Raw genomic sequence first — 20,002 nt, 5'->3', positions numbered from 1 at the left:
GCATTTCACTGCATAGCATTTGCATTTGCATCTGCTTCACTTCATTTGCTGTTGGACCTGCTGTTCTGAACCTGTTTTTCCTCTGCTGGGACGCCACCAAGGAAAAGAACCAAAACCCAACTGGGTTTTTGCAACAATATCAGAGCAGCTGGGCTGTGCTTAAAAGGTAACCCATTTAAGAGAACCCGAATTGTGGGCTTCCAATTTTTTAATTGTGGGCTGTAATATTAAAGCCAATTTTTGGGCTTCTCTTATTTTCTGTTGGGTTTGTAATAATTTATTTGTGGGCTTGTTTGTTTAATTTGTGGGCTTGTATTTAATTTTTCTGATCTTGTTTAATTTGGACTTGTATTTTGTATTCTGGGTTTTTAAACCCAGCTGAGCTTGTAACCGATTGTGGGCTTGTTTCCACTCAAGAGTGGAACTCGAAACCAAAGTTTTAAAACAAACGTCGGGCCTTAACCAACTGGGCCAAATTAAATTTTCAAAATTAAAACTTAGTGTTTCGTAGGCCGCACCTTCCATTCCATTAGAGGACAAACAGTGGGCTTGCTCCTTTTCAAAAAACCAAATTTTATTTCTTTCTTTAAAAAAAAAAAAAAAAAAAAAAAAAAAAACCAAAATTCTTTTGCTCCCAATTTTAAACCAAATTTCTACTTTGCTCCCATTTTTAAACCAAATTTTCTTTTTCAAATATATCCCATCAAAACCAAAATTTTCCCATAAAAAACCAAACTTTTTGAAAACCCATTAAAACCAAATAGTGGGCTTTGTGTCTTTTCAAAATGGGCCAACCTCGTGCTCTCCATGAATACATGTATCCGTCAATAAAATTCCATTATCATGTATTGTATTACCTCAAACCAATAACCCTTTTAAAATAAATGCAAGCATGATACAAATACTTCCTATATTTCGAGGGTTCGATTCTGAGAACCCCTATACTCATGTAAGAGAGTTTGAACAAATTTGTCGGACTATGCAACCTGATCATATGTCCGAAGACTCTCTGAAATTGCGTTTGTTTACATTTTCTTTAAAGGAAAGGGCCAAAACATGGTTTTACGGTTTGAGACCACAATCAATCAACACTTGGGACCAACTCACAGATCTATTTTTCAAAAAATTCTTTCCACATCATAGGACCATCGCTATTCGTCAAAGTATCAATTGTTTTGTCCAATTGGATGAGGAAACTGTTTTTCACTATTTTGAACGTTTTAATGATTTGTTGAGTGAATGTCCGCACCATGGAATTGAGAAGTGGAGACTTGTCGTCATCCTCTATGAGGGACTAGACTTTAAATCTCGAACCATGGTTGAGTCTATGTGTAATGGTGAGTTTATTGATAAATCTGTGGATGATGCATGGAATTTTTTAGCCGAGATTGCAGAGAAAACCCATCAATGGGAATCCGTTAGGGAAACAGGAACAACACCACATGATATGAGTCACCCCATGAATTAGAGTTTTATTCTTGTAATAGCTCCGACCTTAGGATTGAAAATTATCCTAGATTGCAAAATACCTATCATGATGATGATGATGATTATGATGTTATGTTAGAAGAACATGTCTATACTGAAAATGTTATGGAACCTTTGGGTTCAAATACATTAGGCTTCTCTGCCCCGACCTTAATGCATGATATTTCTTCTAGTATTCCATGTGATGTTTCCCCTGATGTGCCGATACACGAGAATCAATCTGTTGATGATGTTGAGGATTCTGATTGTGATCTTGCCAATTTGATTGATGATTGTGAGCATGATGTGACATGTGTAGATGAGTTAGGAGATTTTTATTTGATTGATAATGATATGCCTATTCTTCTACCTAAGTCACAATCTGATGGCCTTCCACCCAACCTAGATTTGGTTTGTACCAATATTGTAAAACCAATTTTTCTGAAAATTCCTAATCTAGGTTTGGAACTGTGTGCTTCCCAAGTCCTTTTGGACTATTTTTCATCCAAATATAATACATTTGAGGAACCACAGTTGGAATGCATTTCTTTGCCCATCCCGAAAACAGTCCATTATGAGTTAGACCTTTTGAATCCTGAACCCCTAAAATTGTTAGATTTTGTGCTTAAAAGTAAACCTGTTGAACAATTTAGGTTTAGGGGTGATTCATTCGGTTTTTCACTCTCACTCCCATTTAAGTCCAATTTTAGTGTTTTGAAACTTTCTATGTCTCTACACTTTTTCTTTTGGGTTGATCCTCAACTCTTTAGACTTTTGGTGTATGGTGAATTTTTTGTATATAATCCAGTAGATAAAATTTCTTAAAAACCCTTTTGTTCCTTTTGTATATATTTTGCTAATCCAATATGATCTCGGCTGAAATATGTTGGATTTTTGCCTTGAATAACGGAGTTTTAATTCTGCTTTCGCCGAAATCGGGTATTCTCTCTCCTTTTACTCTACTCAGCATGTCCCTTTCCATATGTTGTTTTATAATTCTTTCCATATTTTGAAACATTGAGGACAATGTTTAGTTTAGGTTTGGGGGTATAGAGTAGATACCATGATAATTTGCCATAATTGAAAACGAACTCCTTCTTCTTTTTGAAAAAATTGAAAAATTCCAAAAAAATTGAAAAATAAAAATAAAAAATTGAAAAATTGAAAAAAAAAACATAAAAATGGAGCTCATTTACCTTGTGCAAATATGTAATTATTAGGAGTCTTAGTCTAGATATTTAGGCACCCCGATTCTAGCACAATTCACATTGTGATAAGAAATTTGCACGCGCACGATCTACCAATACATGTATGACCTCGATCTTCAAGGTGTTTGATAGGAAGTTACGATTGCCAATCACTTTAGAATACTGAACGAAACTTGACTAGCTTGTTCTTTGGTTGGTTGGGATAGAAGGTGGAGGTTACATTAAGAAAGACAACCATCGAATTTAACTGGGTGCATCAAAAAGGGCTACCTCTTGCAAAGTGTCATGTAATTTTTGTTTCCTTTTGTTATATTTATCAAAAGCGTTTCCTTGTTAAAAAAAAAAAAAAAAAAAAAAAAAAAAAACAAAAAAATTATCAATTCCATCATCTCTTGTTCCAAAAAAAGAGAGTCAATGTAAATAAGAGTCATGTAAAGTCATTTTGTTGTTTTATTGTAATAAGCAAGGAGGGTGTATGCCATTGATGTACAACGCGAGTAATTGTGAAATACCTCCAACTCATTCACAATTCTCGTAAAGTCCGGACAGCTAGCTAGATTTCGACCTCAGTTCTTAGCCTGAGAAACTATCTCTTGGTGATTAGTAGTCATAACTTCAGATCTTTCTTTACACATGTGTAGATACACTTTACACTCTTATCACATGTCTTTTTTTGTTATCAGTGCTAGGATTGTGCCTTCGATAGCTAGATTGACATCTCCATTTTGCTGTGAGCTTAAACTGTTTTGCACATGTCACATTTGATGGAATCTGAGCTTATATTTTGACCTAGAACTTTGTAGGTACGTTCTAAGCAAACCTTCACGAGACTTCAACTCGTCCACTAGGGACACTTAGTGGTTTAAAAGGCTTAGTGCATACGCTAAATGCATTCGAGAGACCAGCGACAGTGGTATAGTTAGGATTTCCTTAGTTTTGTTTTACTTGAGGACAAGTAAAATTCAGGTTTGGGGGTATTTGATGAGTGCCAAATATTGTATATATTTATCCCTTTTTGTTGGCATTTAACTCATCTTTTGTGCATTAATTCTACATTTTATCCCATATTCTGTATTTTCATTGTTTTCAAGAATAAATATTTTTATTAATTAATTTTGCATTTTTAGGTAATAAATAAAGTCTGGATGACTTGCGGAGCAAAAAGAGCAGAAAAGTAGTGAAAAGCCGGGAGAAATCACGCAAGGAAGCCGCGAAGAATGGTGCGCACAACCTCATTTTCTACACACAAAAACGCCTCCGTTCTCAGCCATCAGATCAGTTCTCAGAAGCATCCGATGGTCGCTCCTTCATAGAGCATCAAAATCTGAAGTCTCTGCCAAGCACCACAGCGCTGAAATTCCAAGCCTTCAGATTAGATGGTAGTTGAATCCAACGGTTGTCCCTTGTGTTCATCAAAGTTTGATATCTCCGCCTTACACTACAGCACCTAACCTAATCTATCACCGTTCGTTTCGTTGTATCCCTTCATCCGACGGTCGTTCCTCGCTTGCCTCCGCATCACCGTCCGATCTACCTACCAGCTCCACATCTCACGGCTTAGTCTCGCTGAACAAAAATCGATGAAACCGCCACACACTGGAGCACCAAACCCTATACCAGCTACCCAAACAGACCATATCCCTAAAACTATCGGCTTCTCCTCCTTCTCCCCCTTCCTTCTCCTCTGCAACTGCTCCACCCCCATACCCTGCCATCACCACCACCTTCTCCACCTCTGTCACCACCATCTCTACCACCTAACCTCCACCAAATCACCTTACAAACGCAACCCACCTTCACCACCAACTATCCATGATGATTTTCAATCCCTTCATCAACATCACACGACCTCAGTGACGTGTGGAATTGGTGAAAGTGATTGCATGTCATCAATCGAGGACAACAAGGCTATGGAGAGGTAGAGAAAGAGAATTGGCATCATGGGTTGCGACTATCACGATGGATTAGGTAATTGAGACAACCTAATTTCTATTTTGTGTAATTTGGGGAAGAACAAACCCTAATTTGGGGGAATTAGGTATTTAGGGAAATTGAAGCTTGTAGCTATAAATAGAGAATGGGTGTGGTGTAGAAAGGCAGACTGGGTTAGCCAGTTTCATGCTTAAGAGGCCTGGACTAGCCAGGACCTCAACTGTCATGTTTTAGTTCAATTTGATGCTTTGTTTATGTTCATGTTCCACTTGCAATTTCAATTCCAGTTCTTTATCACAGTTGACAGTTGGATGTTGTATGTTTTTGAGTTCAATTTCATTTCTGTTAATGTGTGTGAAGTCAATTTTAGTTTTATGCTGTGATGTTTAGTTTCTTCAATTCTAGTTAATTTCTAGTGCATAATCCTGTTAGTGTTAATTCTGTTTAATGTTAATGTTAGTTTAAATGCTCAACTGTGTTTCAATTCATTGTCAAGAAGTGATGGAATGTTAGGCTAGAAGCTTTGAAGCATTGTTTTGATTGAGCAATGGGAGAAATTAGTGCTCATAGCAAGCTAATTCTCTTTCCCATTCCATTTGTATGCTTAGGATGCATTGTGTTGATTGAGCATTGGGAGAAATTAGTGCTCATAGCAAGCTAATTCTCTTCCCATTCTATTTGTATGCCTAGAGCCACTGCCTTGGCCTTGCATTGTCACCATTTCAGTTTCACCATCTCCCCTGCCCTTGGCTTAGGCCTTGGTTCACTTGCACTGTTCTCTGATTGTTGTTGTTTAGTTCTTGCTGTTTAGTCATTGTTTTGTTTAATTTTCTTCATTGCCTTGTTTTGCCCTGTTTACTTCCCTTGGCTTGCTGCAACCCTGTTGCTGCTGCTGTTTTCTTCCCCTTGCCTTGTTCTGCAGCTGTTGTGCTGTTGCTGCTGCAGTACTGCTGCTTTCCTTCCTCTTTGCAGTACTGCTGCTTCCTCTCCAAAGCCCAGCTCACAGTTCACTTTCCAAGCAAAGGCCCAGTTCATTGTTACCAATCCCAGGTTTGAACCAAAAGTTGAAGCCCAGTTCGTTAAGGCTCAAGGCCCAATTCAGTCAACTGTGGGCTTAAACAAAAGCCTAATTCAGAGACCAAAGCCCAAGTTCTCAGTTCATCATTCAAAGGCCCAAAGCCTAGTGCACTTCAAGACCAACTAAGCCCAAAGCACAATCATAACCCATTGGTTACCAAAATCCATTGGTACCCAAAGCCCAACAATAGCAACTAGAACCCAAAATAGCTAAACATTACAAAACACTCCCAATCTCTGTGGATCGACCCGTACTTGCACGAGCTACAACTGACGACCGTGCACTTGCGGTATTACTGTAGGCCCGCGTTTCATTTCGCTTTAATTTTATACGCTTTCCCGGGTCCACCAAGTTTTTGGCGCCGCTGCCGGGGATTGGTGCTGTGTTTTCTTGTTGTTTTATTAGCTATTTTTGCATTTCACTGCATAGCATTTGCATCTGCATCTGCTTCACTTCATTGCTGTTGGACCTGCTGTTCTGAACCTGTTTTTCCTCTGCTGGACGCCACCAAGGAAAAGAACCAAAACCCAACTGGGTTTTTGCAACAATATCAGATCAGCTGGGCTGTGCTTAAAAGGTAACCCATTTAAGAGAACCCGAATTGTGGGCTTCCAATTTTTTAATTGTGGGCTGTAATATTAAAGCCAATTTTTGGGCTTCTCTTATTTTCTGTTGGGTTTGTAATAATTATTTGTGGGCTTGTTTGTGTTTAATTTGTGGGCTTGTATTTAATTTTTCTGATCTTGTTTAATTTGGACTTGTATTTTGTATTCTGGGTTTTTAACCCAGCTGAGCTTGTAACCGATTGTGGGCTTGTTTCCACTCAAGAGTGGACTCGAAACCAAAGTTTTAAAACAAACGTCGGGCCTTAACCAACTGGGCCAAATTAAACTTTCAAAATTAAAACTTAGTGTTTCGTAGGCCGCAGCCTTCCATTCCATTAGAGGACAAACAGTGGGCTTGCTTTCCCAAAAAAACCAAATTTATTTCTTTTCTTTAAAAAAAAAAAAAAAAAAAAAAAAAAAAAAAAAAAAAAAAACCAAAATTTTCTTTTGCTCCCAATTTTAAAACCAAATTTCTACTTTGCTCCCATTTTTAAACCAAATTTTCTTTTTCAAATATATCCCATCAAAACCAAAATTTTCCCATAAAAAACCAACTTTTTGAAAACCCATTAAAACCAAATAGTGGGCTTTGTGTCTTTTCAAAATGGGCCAACCTCGTGCTCTCCATGAATACATGTATCCGTCAATAAAATTCCATTATCATGTATTGTATTACCTCAAACCAATAACCCTTTTAAAATAAATGCAAGCATGATACAAATACTTCCTATATTTCGAGGGTTCGATTCTGAGAACCCCTATACTCATGTAAGAGAGTTTGAACAAATTTGTCGGACTATGCAACCTGATCATATGTCCGAAGACTCTCTGAAATTGCGTTTGTTTACATTTTCTTTAAAGGAAAGGGCCAAAACATGGTTTTACGGTTTGAGACCACAATCAATCAACACTTGGGACCAACTCACAGATCTATTTTTCAAAAAATTCTTTCCACATCATAGGACCATCGCTATTCGTCAAAGTATCAATTGTTTTGTCCAATTGGATGAGGAAACTGTTTTTCACTATTTTGAACGTTTTAATGATTTGTTGAGTGAATGTCCGCACCATGGAATTGAGAAGTGGAGACTTGTCGTCATCCTCTATGAGGGACTAGACTTTAAATCTCGAACCATGGTTGAGTCTATGTGTAATGGTGAGTTTATTGATAAATCTGTGGATGATGCATGGAATTTTTTAGCCGAGATTGCAGAGAAAACCCATCAATGGGAATCCGTTAGGGAAACAGGAACAACACCACATGATATGAGTCACCCCATGAATTAGAGTTTTATTCTTGTAATAGCTCCGACCTTAGGATTGAAAATTATCCTAGATTGCAAAATCCTATCATGATGATGATGATGATTATGATGTTATGTTAGAAGAACATGTCTATACTGAAAATGTTATGGAACCTTTGGGTTCAAATACATTAGGCTTCTCTGCCCCGACCTTAATGCATGATATTTCTTCTAGTATTCCATGTGATGTTTCCCCTGATGTGCCGATACACGAGAATCAATCTGTTGATGATGTTGAATTCTGATTGTGATCTTGCCAATTTGATTGATGATTGTGAGCATGATGTGACATGTGTAGATGAGTTAGGAGATTTTGATTTGATTGATAATGATATGCCTATTCTTCTACCTAAGTCACAATCTGATGGCCTTCCACCCAACCTAGATTTGGTTTGTACCCATATTGTAAACCAATTTTTCTGAAAATTCCTAATCTAGGATTGGAACTGTGTGCTTCCCAAGTCCTCTTGGACTATTTTTTCAAATAAATACATTTAAAGACCACAGTTGGAATGCATTTCTTTGCCCATCCCGAAAACAGTCCATTATGAGTTAGACCTTTTGAATCCTGAACCCCTAAAATTGTTAGATTTTGTGCTTAAAAGTAAACCTGTTGAAAATTTAGGTTTAGGGGTGATTCATTCGGTTTTTCACTCTCACTCCCATTTAAGTCCAATTTTAGTGTTTTGAAACTTTCTATGTCTCTACACTTTTTCTTTTGGGTTGATCCTCAACTCTTTAGACTTTTGGTGTATGGTGAATTTTTTGTATATAATCCAGTAGATAAAATTTCAAAAACCCTTTTGTTCCTTTTGTATATATTTTGCTAATCCAATATGATCTCGGCTGAAATATGTTGGATTTTTGCCTTGAATAACGGAGTTTTAATTCTGCTTTCGCCGAAATCGGGTATTCTCTCTCCTTTTACTCTACTCAGCATGTCCCTTTCCATATGTTGCATTTTAATTCTTTCCATATTTTGAAACATTGAGGACAATGTTTAGTTTAGGTTTGGGGGTATAGAGTAGATACCATGATAATTTGCCATAATTGAAAACGAACTCCTTCTTCTTTTTGAAAAAATTGAAAAATTCCAAAAAAATTGAAAAATAAAAATAAAAAATTAAAAAAATTAAAAAAAAAAAAAAAATCATAAAAATGGAGCTCATTTACCTTGAAATGTTGACTCTTGTGCAAATATGTATTATTAGGAGTCTTAGTCTAGATATTTAGGCACCCTGATTCTAGCACAATTCACATAGTGATAAGAAATTTGCACGCGCACGATCTACCAATACATGTATGGCCTCGATCTTCAAGGTGTTTGATAGGAAGTTACGATTGCCAATCACTTTAGAATACTGAACGAAACTTGACTAGCTTGTTCTTTGGTTGGTTGGGATAGAAGGTGGAGGTTACATTAAGAAAGACAACCATCGAATTTAACTGGGTGCATCAAAAAGGGCTACCTCTTGCAAAGTGTCATGTAATTTTTGTTTCTTTTGTATATGTATCAAAAGTTTCTTGTAAAAAAAAAAAAAAAAAAAAAAAAAAAAAAAAAAAAAACGATGTATATATTCAGAAAAAAAAAAAAAAAAAAAATATCAGAAAAATAAAAAAATCAAGTATTTATCAATTCCATCATCTCTTGTTCCAAAAATAAAAAGAGAATAGTCAATGTAAATAAGAGTCATGTAAATAGATCTTTTGTGTTTCATTGTAATAAGCAAGGAGGGTGTATGCCATTGATGTACAACGCGAGTAATTGTGAAATACCTCCAACTCATTCACAATTCTCGTAAAGTCCGGACAGCTAGCTAGATTTCGACCTCAGTTCTTAGCCTGAGAAACTATCTCTTGGTGATTAGTAGTCATAACTTCAGATCTTTCTTTACACATGTGTAGATACACTTTACACTCTTATCACATGTCTTTTGTTATCAGTGCTAGGATTGTGCCTTCGATAGCTAGATTGACATCTCCATTTTGCTGTGAGCTTAAACTGTTTTGCACATGTCACATTTGATGGAATCTGAGCTTATATTTTGTCCTTAGGTTTTGTAGGCACACCTCTGGTAAACCTTCACGAGACTTCAACTCGTCCACTAGGGACACTTAGTGGTTTAAAAGGCTTAGTGCATACGCTAAATGCATTCGAGAGACCAGCGACAGTGGTATAGTTAGGATTTCCTTAGTTTTGTTTTACTTGAGGACAAGTAAAATTCAGGTTTGGGGGTATTTGATGAGTGCCAAATATTGTATATATTTATCCCTTTTTGTTGGCATTTAACTCATCTTTTGTGCATTAATTCTACATTTTATCCCATATTCTGTATTTTCATTGTTTTCAAGAATAAATATTTTTATTATTAATTTTGCATTTTTAGGTAATAAATAAAGTTCGGATGAGTCGCGGAGCGAAAAGAGCAGAAAAGTAGTGAAAAGCCGGGAGAAATTACGCAAGGAAGCCGCGAAGAATGGTGCGCACAACCTCATTTTCTACACACAAAACGCCTCCGTTCTCAGCCATCAGATCAGTTCTCAGAAGCATCCGATGGTCGCTCCTTCATAGAGCATCAAAATCTGAAGTCTCTGCCAAGCACCACAGCGCTGAAATTCCAAGCCTTCAGATTAGATGGTAGTTGAATCCAACGGTCGCTCCCTTGCTGTGCATCAAAGTTTGATATCTCCGCCTTACACTACAACACCTAACCCCATCTAGAGCCGTTAACTTCGTTGTATCAAAAAAATCTGACGGTCGCTACAAGCTTCACTCACTTCACCGTCCGATCTACCTACCAGCTTCGCATCCAGTGACTCAGCATCGCAGAACATCAAACTCGATACGCCGCCTCACCCTAGCGACCGAACCTACCAGCTAACCAAACACGCCTCCTCTGCCAAACCATCGAGCTCACCCCATCTCCTTCCCCATTCCTCTGCAGAAACCATGTCCGCCACCAGCTCCGCCTGCCTCTGCCTCAACCACCACCACAATCTTCCAAAAAGCCATCATGGCTATCACCTACACAAAACGCATCATTCCCCTATTCTTCTAGCGGCCTATTGCATCAATTTCTCATCTCTCATCTCACTGAAACCCTAGGTGAGAAATTGATGAAATAGGTCGACCTAGAAACACAATTGAGGACAGGAGATGGACCAGGAGAAGCATAGGAAGGATGGGTCGACGAGATGGAGCAGTTATCCCGTCTAATTAGGTGAGAAATTTGGAAAACCCTAATTTCATAAATTGGGGATTTTTGGGGGAAAGTTGTTGTACGTCTAATTAGAGGAATGGGTCGAAGTTTTCAAGTAGTTATCAATCTATTAGGTTTTTTTAATTTCACTTTTTGTCAGAACCCTAGTTCACTGTTTTGGGGGAAAAAGATATTGTGTATAAATTAGGTTGATTGGTGTGTAATAGAGAGATATCGTGGCTAGCCAGTGACACATGTTTTGGTTTTCATTTCACTTGATATTTCAGTAACATTTTTTCAGTGCATGTGAATTGTGTGTTATGTATAAAAATTAACTGTGAAGTGTGCTGTTATCATGTGGAGCATGTGTGTATGTGTTGACATTATGATTATAAGCATGTTCATGTTCTAATTCTTTTGCTAGGGCTTAGAGGAAGCTCCTGATCATATGCTAGGATAGTAAATGTGTATGTTTTGTCTTGAAATGCTTTAACTGCCTTAGGATTAATGAAATGCCATCTGAGTTACTTCACTTGTGATCAGCTGTGCTGTTAGAAGACAGCTGATGCTAGGAGTGCAGCTAGGTCAGTTGCAAGAATTTAGTCCATTAGAGAGATTGTCTTAAGACTAGTTAGCTAGTTGAGCTAAAGATTTGTGATCAGTTGTGCTGTTGAAAGACAGCTGATGCTAGGGGTCATTTAGCTAGGTTAGTTACTATATTCTTCATTGTAATCTTTCATGAAAAAAACAAGACATACATTGCATCACAATTTCCTTAGCCTAGGGTCAGGTAGTGGAATCAAAAGCCTTAGTACCCTCCCTTGAACTCAGAAAACCTTAGAAACTCCCCAAAGAGAACTTTAGCAAATCCTCCAAGTCCCTGTGGACAAACCCCTATTTTACCCCTTTCTTGCTTCAACTTCCCTGTATACTTGCAGGTTAGTTTGTAGGTTACTTTTCCCTTCACACCAAGTTTTTGGCGCCGCTGCCGGGGACTCGGTAGCAGTTTGCTTGTTTTCTGATTGTTTCCTGATTTCTGTCTTGATTTTGCGTCACTACCTTGCACTGCTGAAAGTGCTGCTGCTGCTGGTGTGCAAGTGTTGCTGTGGTGTTGCTGCTAGCTAACTGCTGTGGTGTTGCTGTGGTGCTGTTGCTGCTGTGCTGCTGCTGAAGCTGCTGCTGTGCTGCTGCTGAAGCTGCTGCTGCAACTGCAAGTGTTGCTCTGCTGCAAGTGTTGCTGAAGCTGCCTGCTGCTGCTGCTGCTGCTGCTTCTGATCCAACCTGCTGCCAACTGAAGCTGCCAAGCTGCTGCCAGGCCTGCTGCCAACCTCTTCTGCTGGGCTTGTGCAACAATCTGCTCTTGGGCTTGCAACTTCAGCTGGGCTCCGTTGCTGCTGCTGCTGGGCTCTGCTACACCTGCTGCTGCTGGGCTTGGACGTGAGCTGCTAGGACGATCCTAAAGCCCAACTGGGCCTTGCAACTAAAAGGGGACTAAAAGCCTATTTTTGGGCTTCCCTCCAAAAATCAGGTAAGCCTAACCCATGAGCTAACCCAACTGGGCCTCATTAAATTTATCTGGGCTTGTATTTAAGTGTTATATTTGGGCCTGTAATAATTTTATTTTTCTTTTTCTTTATTTTTCTATTTGGGCTTGTAATAATTTTTTTTTTCTTTTTCTTTTTCTTTTGTGGGCTTGTCATTATTTGGTTGTTATTTTTCTTCTTTTGTGGGTTTGCACTTTATTTTGGACTATAGGTTTATATCCCAACCATTGGGCTCCTAACCTTACAAAGAAGGGAAAAATTTTGTCGGTCCGTGAGTTAAGATTTTTCTCACCAAAATTCTCCAAAGAACCCAAGAACCAAAAGCCTTTTTAGTTGTTTGGGCTTTTTGTCCAAATTAATCCAAAATTTCTCTAAACCCATTGTGAAACCAAAACCCAACCAAAACCAAATTTTAGGTCGTGTTTTTCATTGACTGTGGGCTTGTTAGATGTTAGTTCGTCGATCAATGATCTTGTTAGGATATGGTTGTGACCTTTAGAGACCAATCAAACCGACTAATTAGAGTCAATCCAATAGACCCAATTGACATACCCACATCCTCGAGGAAAACACACCAGACCAACCTGAGATAATGGAAGAACCCCGTAGCCTCAAGGATTACATGTACCCCACAAGGACAAGCCAACCCTCGTGCATTGTTTTACCAGAAGCCACTGGTCATTATGAGCTAAATCGAGCACAATACAAATGCTTCCCGTGTTTAGAGGAATTGAAAATGAAAACCCTTACCATCACGTGAGAGAATTGAGGAGATTTGTGGAACTATCCGTTTCACTCAGATGTCTGACGAAACCCTAAAATTGAGATATTCCCTTTTTCTTTGAAGGAAAAAGCCAAGTCATGGCTGTATGCCTTACATCCACAATCAATTAGGACATGGGACAACCTCACGAAAGAGTTTTTCAAAAAATTCTTCCCTAATCACAAGACTGCGACAATTCGTCAAAATCTGAACAGCTTTGTACAATTAGAAGGTGAAACCTTAGCTAGATATCTTGAGAGATTCAATGAATTATTGCTTAAGTGTCCCCATCATGGTTTTGAGAGATGGAGACTTGTGCAAATTTTGTATGAAGGTTTAATGTCTCCACCCGAACAATTGTAGAGTCTATGTGCAATGGACTCTTCACAGATAAAGTGCTGATGACTCTTGGGCTTTCCTAATTGAAGTTGCTGAAAAAACTCAACATGGGAATCCATTCGTGAACCTAGAAAGACTACACCTGTAGATAAGGTCCATAGAATTGAGTCTAAATTTGAGGAAAATGCAAAAATGGCAGCACTAGCAAGAAGAATAGAAGCATTAGAACTTCAGAAAAACGTAAAACCTTCTACCACTGCTTTCTGTGAACATGTCGAAATGGCTATCTGTGATATATGTAACGGTTCTGACCATCAGGTCAGTGATTGTCCGGAAATGCATGCATTCCAAGAATCTAGGCTAGAACAGGCACATGCTATGTTTCAAAAACAAGAGCATAACCCTTATTCTCAGACCTACAACCCAGGATGGAGGAACCACCCCAATTTTTCATGGTCTAAAGGACCCATCCAAGGAGGACCATCTCAACCCACTCAAAGCTATCAAAACAATCAAGGCTATCAATACCCTAAAAATCCTCAACAGCAGTCGTACCCTCAATACACTGCTGACAAGAAATTGTCTAGCATTGAAGAGAGTATCAATCAATTGACCCAACATCTGATGAAGAATGAGAAAGCAACTGATCAACGAGTCTCCGCTCTAGAACTCAGATGGGTCAAATTTGCGATGCACTGAATACAAGAGAAAAGGGTAAACTTCCTAGCCAGCCCCAACAAAATCCAAAGAGGATATTTCAAGCAGGAACATCATCTTGCAATGAAACCTCACCCGATCAAGCCCATTCCATCACCACTCTCCGAAGTGGTAAGATTGTTGAGAACAATGTAGGCATACCACAATCAAATGAGTCTGAGCCAAGCATATCATTGCCTACACCACCAAAGAACACCTCCAACTTAGAAAAGGAACCTGAGTACATTAGCAAAGCCGACAATCCCACTGTTGTGAATACCCCTCTAACTCCTAATGTTGATGTTGCTCCATATCCTCAGAGGTTAGTTCGCCAACAGATAAGCACCCACTACAATGAGATGTTAGAACTGTTCAAAAGAGTCAACATCAACATTCCTTTTCTTGAGGCAATTAAGCAAATCCCTGCATATGCCAAATTCCTCAAAGACTTGTGCACTCAAAAGCGCAAGATTAATGTGCACAAACGTGCTTTCTTAGCTGAACAGGTGAGTTCCATCATTCTGAACAAAACTCCACCTAAGTTTAGGGACCCAGGTTGTCCAACAATTTCTTGCACTATAGGAAACCACATGGTCAGTAAAGCTTTATTAGATCTAGGTGCAAGTGTGAACCTCCTGCCATATTCTGTTTATGCGCAGTTAGGTCTTGGAGAATTGAAGCCAACACCCATAACTCTCCAATTGGCGGACCGATCCGTCAAAGTCCCTCGAGGTGTAGTTGAGGATGTCTTAATTAAGGTTGATAAGTTCTACTTTCCTGTAGACTTTATTGTCTTAGACACTCAACCTGTACAAAACCCGGATAGTCACATTCCTGTCATTTTAGGACGTCCTTTCTTGGCGACATCTAATGCGATCATCAATTGTCGTAATGGAGTGTTGAAGCTGTCTTTTGGGAACATGACTGTCGAGCTGAATGTGTTTAATGTTAGTCAACAGCATGTGAATCTTGATGATGAGGATGTACATGAGGTCAATATGATTGAGAGTTTGATACAAGATTCATTGACTGGCATTATGTCAAAAGATCCCTGGCAAGCATGTTTGGAAGATGTTAACTTGGAGTTGTATGATGATGAATACATTGGTGAAGTCCAATCTTTGCTCGAATCTGTACCTCAAATGGACATCACTAAATGGCAGACTACAGTGGAACAACTCCCACTTTCTGAGAAGTCTGTTATATCTTCGGATGAGTCTCCTAAGGCCAAACAGGAATTGAAACCATTACCTGATACTTTGAAGTATGCATTTCTAGGTCCTTCTGATACTTTACCTGTTATCATTTCTTCACGATTAAACATAGAACAGGAAAACAAGCTTTTAGGAGTACTTGAGGAGCAGAAAGAAGCCTTAGGATGGACCATCTCAGATCTCAAAGGGATAAGCCCCACCATTTGCATGCATCACATTAATCTGAAGAGAATGCCAAACCATCTAGGGAAATGCAAAGGAGACTTAATCCTAACATGAGAGACGTTGTTAAGAGTGAGATCTTGAAGCTACTTGATGCGGGTATCATATATCCGATTTCAGATAGTAAATGGGTTAGTCCCATTCAAGTTGTGCCTAAGAAGTCAGGCATTACTGTAGTTCGGAACGAAAAGAAGAGTTAGTCCCTTCACGTACAACCACAGGATGGCGAGTATGTATCGACTACAGGAAGTTGAACACAGTAACAAGAAAAGATCACTTCCCCCTTCCCTTCATAGACCAAATGCTAGAACGTGTGTCTGGACACAGTCACTACTGTTTTCTAGATGGCTTTTCCGGTTATAACCAAATTCACATTGCACCGGAAGATCAGGAAAAAACTACATTCACGTGTCCATTTGGGACATTTGCTTTTAGACGTATGCCCTTCGGGCTGTGTAATGCACCTGCTACTTTCCAGCGTTGCATGATGAGCATTTTTTCAGACATGATAGATAGTTTTCTCGAGATCTTTATGGATGATTTCTCTGTGTTTGGTCTTCTTTTGACGAATGTTTGGACCATCTAGTCCTTGTGCTATCAAGATGTAAGCAAAAGAATCTGATTTTAAACTGGGAAAAATGCCACTTCATGGTGAAATCCGGCATAGTTCTAGGACACATCGTATCGGAAAAAGGAATTGAAGTAGATAAAGCTAAAGTCGATCTCATTCAACATTTACCCCAACCCCACTCTGTGAAGGGGATTCGATCATTTTTAGGTCACGCCGGATTCTACCGGAGATTCATCAAAAACTTTAGCCAAATCTCTCGCCCTTTGTGTAACCTACTTGCCAAAGATGTTGTCTTTAACTTTGATGCTGCGTGTGAAGGCGTGGGAAGAACTCAAGACTCTCCTCACCTCAGCTCCTATTGTCCAACCACCCGACTGGGAATTACCGTTCGAACTCATGTGTGATGCCTCTGATTACGCCGTTGGCGCTGTTTTAGGACAGCGTGTTGATAGACTACCATATGTGATATACTATGCTAGTAAAACTCTTAATGATGCTCAACTCAACTATTCGACTACCGAGAAGGAGTTACTTGCCGTGGTATTTGCATTAGACAAGTTTAGATCTTATTTGATAGGATCTAAGATCATCATATACACTGACCATGCGGCTTTGAAGTATCTTCTTTCTAAGAAGGATGCTAAAGCTCGCCTTATTCGATGGATACTCTTATTACAGGAATTCGACATCGAAATCCGTGATAAGAAAGGTTGTGAGAATGTGGTTGCTGATCACTTGTCCCGATTAACTAGTGAGTCTATTGATGAATCTGAGCTGATTAGAGAATCATTCCCTGATGAACAATTGATGTCTGTGACAAACCTTCCTTGGTTTGCCGACATTGTTAACTACCTTGCTACAGGTAGAATGCCCTCACATTGGTCGAGACAAGACCGCTCCAAGTTCTTGGCTGAAGTTAAACATTTCCTTTGGGACGACCCATATTTGTTTAAGTACTGCCGAGACCAAATCATTAGGAGATGTGTACCCGACATGGAACAGAAAGATGTGATATCTTTCTGTCATGACCAAGCATGTGGAGGCCATTTCAGTGCCAAGAAAACCGCTGCAAAGATCTTGCAGTGTGGATTCTATTGGCCATCATTGTTCAAGGATTGCCATGATTATTGTGTTGCTGTGAACGCTGTCAAAAGCTAGGAAGCATTTCGAGGAGAAACATGATGCCATTGAACCCCATTTTGATTGTGGAGATTTTTGATGTTTGGGGGATAGACTTCATGGGTCCATTTCCCATGTCTGACAGCAAGTTGTACATCCTAGTTGCAGTTGATTACGTTTCTAAGTGGGTAGAAGCCATAGCAACCAGAACAAATGACCACAAGGTGGTACTTTCATTTCTAAAGGAAACATATTTTCACGTTTTGGTACCCCTAGAGCTATCATCAGTGACGGCGGTTCACATTTTCGTAACAAGTACTTTGAGTCTTTAGTACGCAAGTATGGCATAACTCACAAGGTTGCTACTCCGTACCACCCTCAGACTAGTGGACAAGTGGAAGTGTCTAATAGGGAAATTAAGCACATTCTGGAGAAGACGGTCAACCCGTCCAGGAAAGATTGGTCATTGAGATTGAATGATGCTTTGTGGGCCTATAGAACAGCTTATAAGACACCAATTGGCATGTCCCCCTATCGTCTAGTGTATGGAAAGCCGTGCCATCTACCTGTGGAATTAGAACATCGTGCCTACTGGGCAATCAAAGAGCTGAACTTCTCTCTGGACGAAGCTGGAATTCAACGGAAACTTCAACTCAACGAGTTGGATGAATTGAGAAATGAGGCTTATGACAGTGCCAAGCTGTACAAGCAAAAGATGAAGATATTTCATGACAAGCGTATTCTACGCAAATCCTTCACTCCTGGTCAGAAAGTCTTGCTGTATGACTCCCGATTACATCTTTTTCCAGGAAAACTGCGTTCCAGATGGAAGGGTCCGTACCTAGTACGCACAGTTTTTCCTCATGGAGCTGTAGAGCTGGAGGATGTCTCCAACAAGAACGTTTTCAAAGTCAACGGGCAGAGATTAAAGCCATTCCTTGAGCCATTTCCACCCGACATTGAAACAACCAACCTGGAGGACCCAGTCTATGTGGACTAAACTGGTCCACTCTTTCCCTAAATAACCAAAAAGTTTTCCAAATCTTTCCCTAAAAACCAAAATTTTTCGTTTTCCCATCAAAACCAAATTTCCCAACAAAACCAAATTTTCCAAAAAGTCCAATCCCATTAAAAACCAAATTTTCTTGTAGATAATGTGTTAGTTAAATTTCCTTTTGTATATATTTGTGCTCATCCATTGTGACTGCTAATATGATGGATTTTTGCCTTGAAATAACGGAGTTTTAATCGAGCTACCCGTACAATCGGGTATTCTCTCTCCTTTTACTCTACTCAGCATGTTCCTCTTCATATATTGTTTTATAATTCTTTCCATATTTTGAAACATTGAGGACAATGTTTAGTTTAGGTTTGGGGGTATAGAGTAGATACCATGATAATTGCTAAATTGAAAACGAACTCCTTCTTTTTTTGAAAAAATTGAAAAATTCCAAAAAAAATAAAATCAAAAAAAAATTAAAAGAAAAATCATAAAAATGGAGCTCATTTACCTTGAAATGTTGACTCTTGTGCAAATATGTATTTTTATTAGGAGTCTTAGTCTAGATATTTAGGCACCCTGATTCTAGCACAATTCACATAGTGATAAGAAATTTGCACGCGCACGATCTACCAATACATGTATGGCCTCGATCTTCAAGGTGTTGATAGGAAGTTACGATTGCCAATCACTTTAGAATACTGAACGAAACTGGACTAGCTTGTTCTTTGGTTGGTTGGGATAGAAGGTGGAGGTTACATTAAGAAAGACAACCATCGAATTTAACTGGGTGCATCAAAAAGGGCTACCTCTTGCAAAGTGTCATGTAATTTTTGTTTCTTTTTGTTATGTATCAAAAGTGTTTCAGTTGAAAAAAAAAAAAAAAAAAAAAAAAAAAAAAAAAAATAAAAAAAAAAGATGTAATATTCAAAAAAAAAAAAAAAAAAAAATATCAGAAAAATACCAAAAAAACAAGTATTTATCAATTCCATCATCTCTTGTTCCAAAAATAAAAAGAGAATAGTCAATGTAAATAAGAGTCATGTAAATAGTCATCTTTTGTTGTTTCGTTGTAATAAGCAAGGAGGGTGTATGCCATTGATGTACAACGCGAGAAATTGTGAAATACCTCCAACTCATTCACAATTCTCGTAAAGTCCGGACAGCTAGCTAGATTTCGACCTCAGTTCTTAGCCTGAGAAACTATCTCTTGGTGATTAGTAGTCATACTTCAGATCTTTCTTTACACATGTGTAGATACACTTTACACTCTTATCACATGTCTTTTTTGTTATCAGTGCTAGGATTGTGCCTTCGATAGCTAGATTGACATCTCCATTTTGCTGTGAGCTTAAACTGTTTTGCACATGTCACATTTGATGGAATCTGAGCTTATATTTTGACCTAGAACTTTGTAGGTACGTTCTAAGCAAACCTTCACGAGACTTCAACTCGTCCACTAGGGACACTTAGTGGTTTAAAAGGCTTAGTGCATACGCTAAATGCATTCGAGAGACCAGCGACAGTGGTATAGTTAGGATTTCCTTAGTTTTGTTTTACTTGAGGACAAGTAAAATTCAGGTTTGGGGGTATTTGATGAGTGCCAAATATTGTATATATTTATCCCTTTTTGTTGGCATTTAACTCATCTTTTGTGCATAATTCTACATTTTATCCCATATTCTGTATTTTCATTGTTTTCAAGAATAAATATTTTTATTAATTAATTTTGCATTTTTA

The sequence above is a fragment of the Papaver somniferum genome, chromosome 6, assembly GCF_003573695.1.
Source record: "Papaver somniferum cultivar HN1 chromosome 6, ASM357369v1, whole genome shotgun sequence".
Taxonomy (NCBI): Eukaryota; Viridiplantae; Streptophyta; class Magnoliopsida; order Ranunculales; family Papaveraceae; genus Papaver; species Papaver somniferum.
This window is presented reverse-complemented; position numbering follows the sequence as displayed.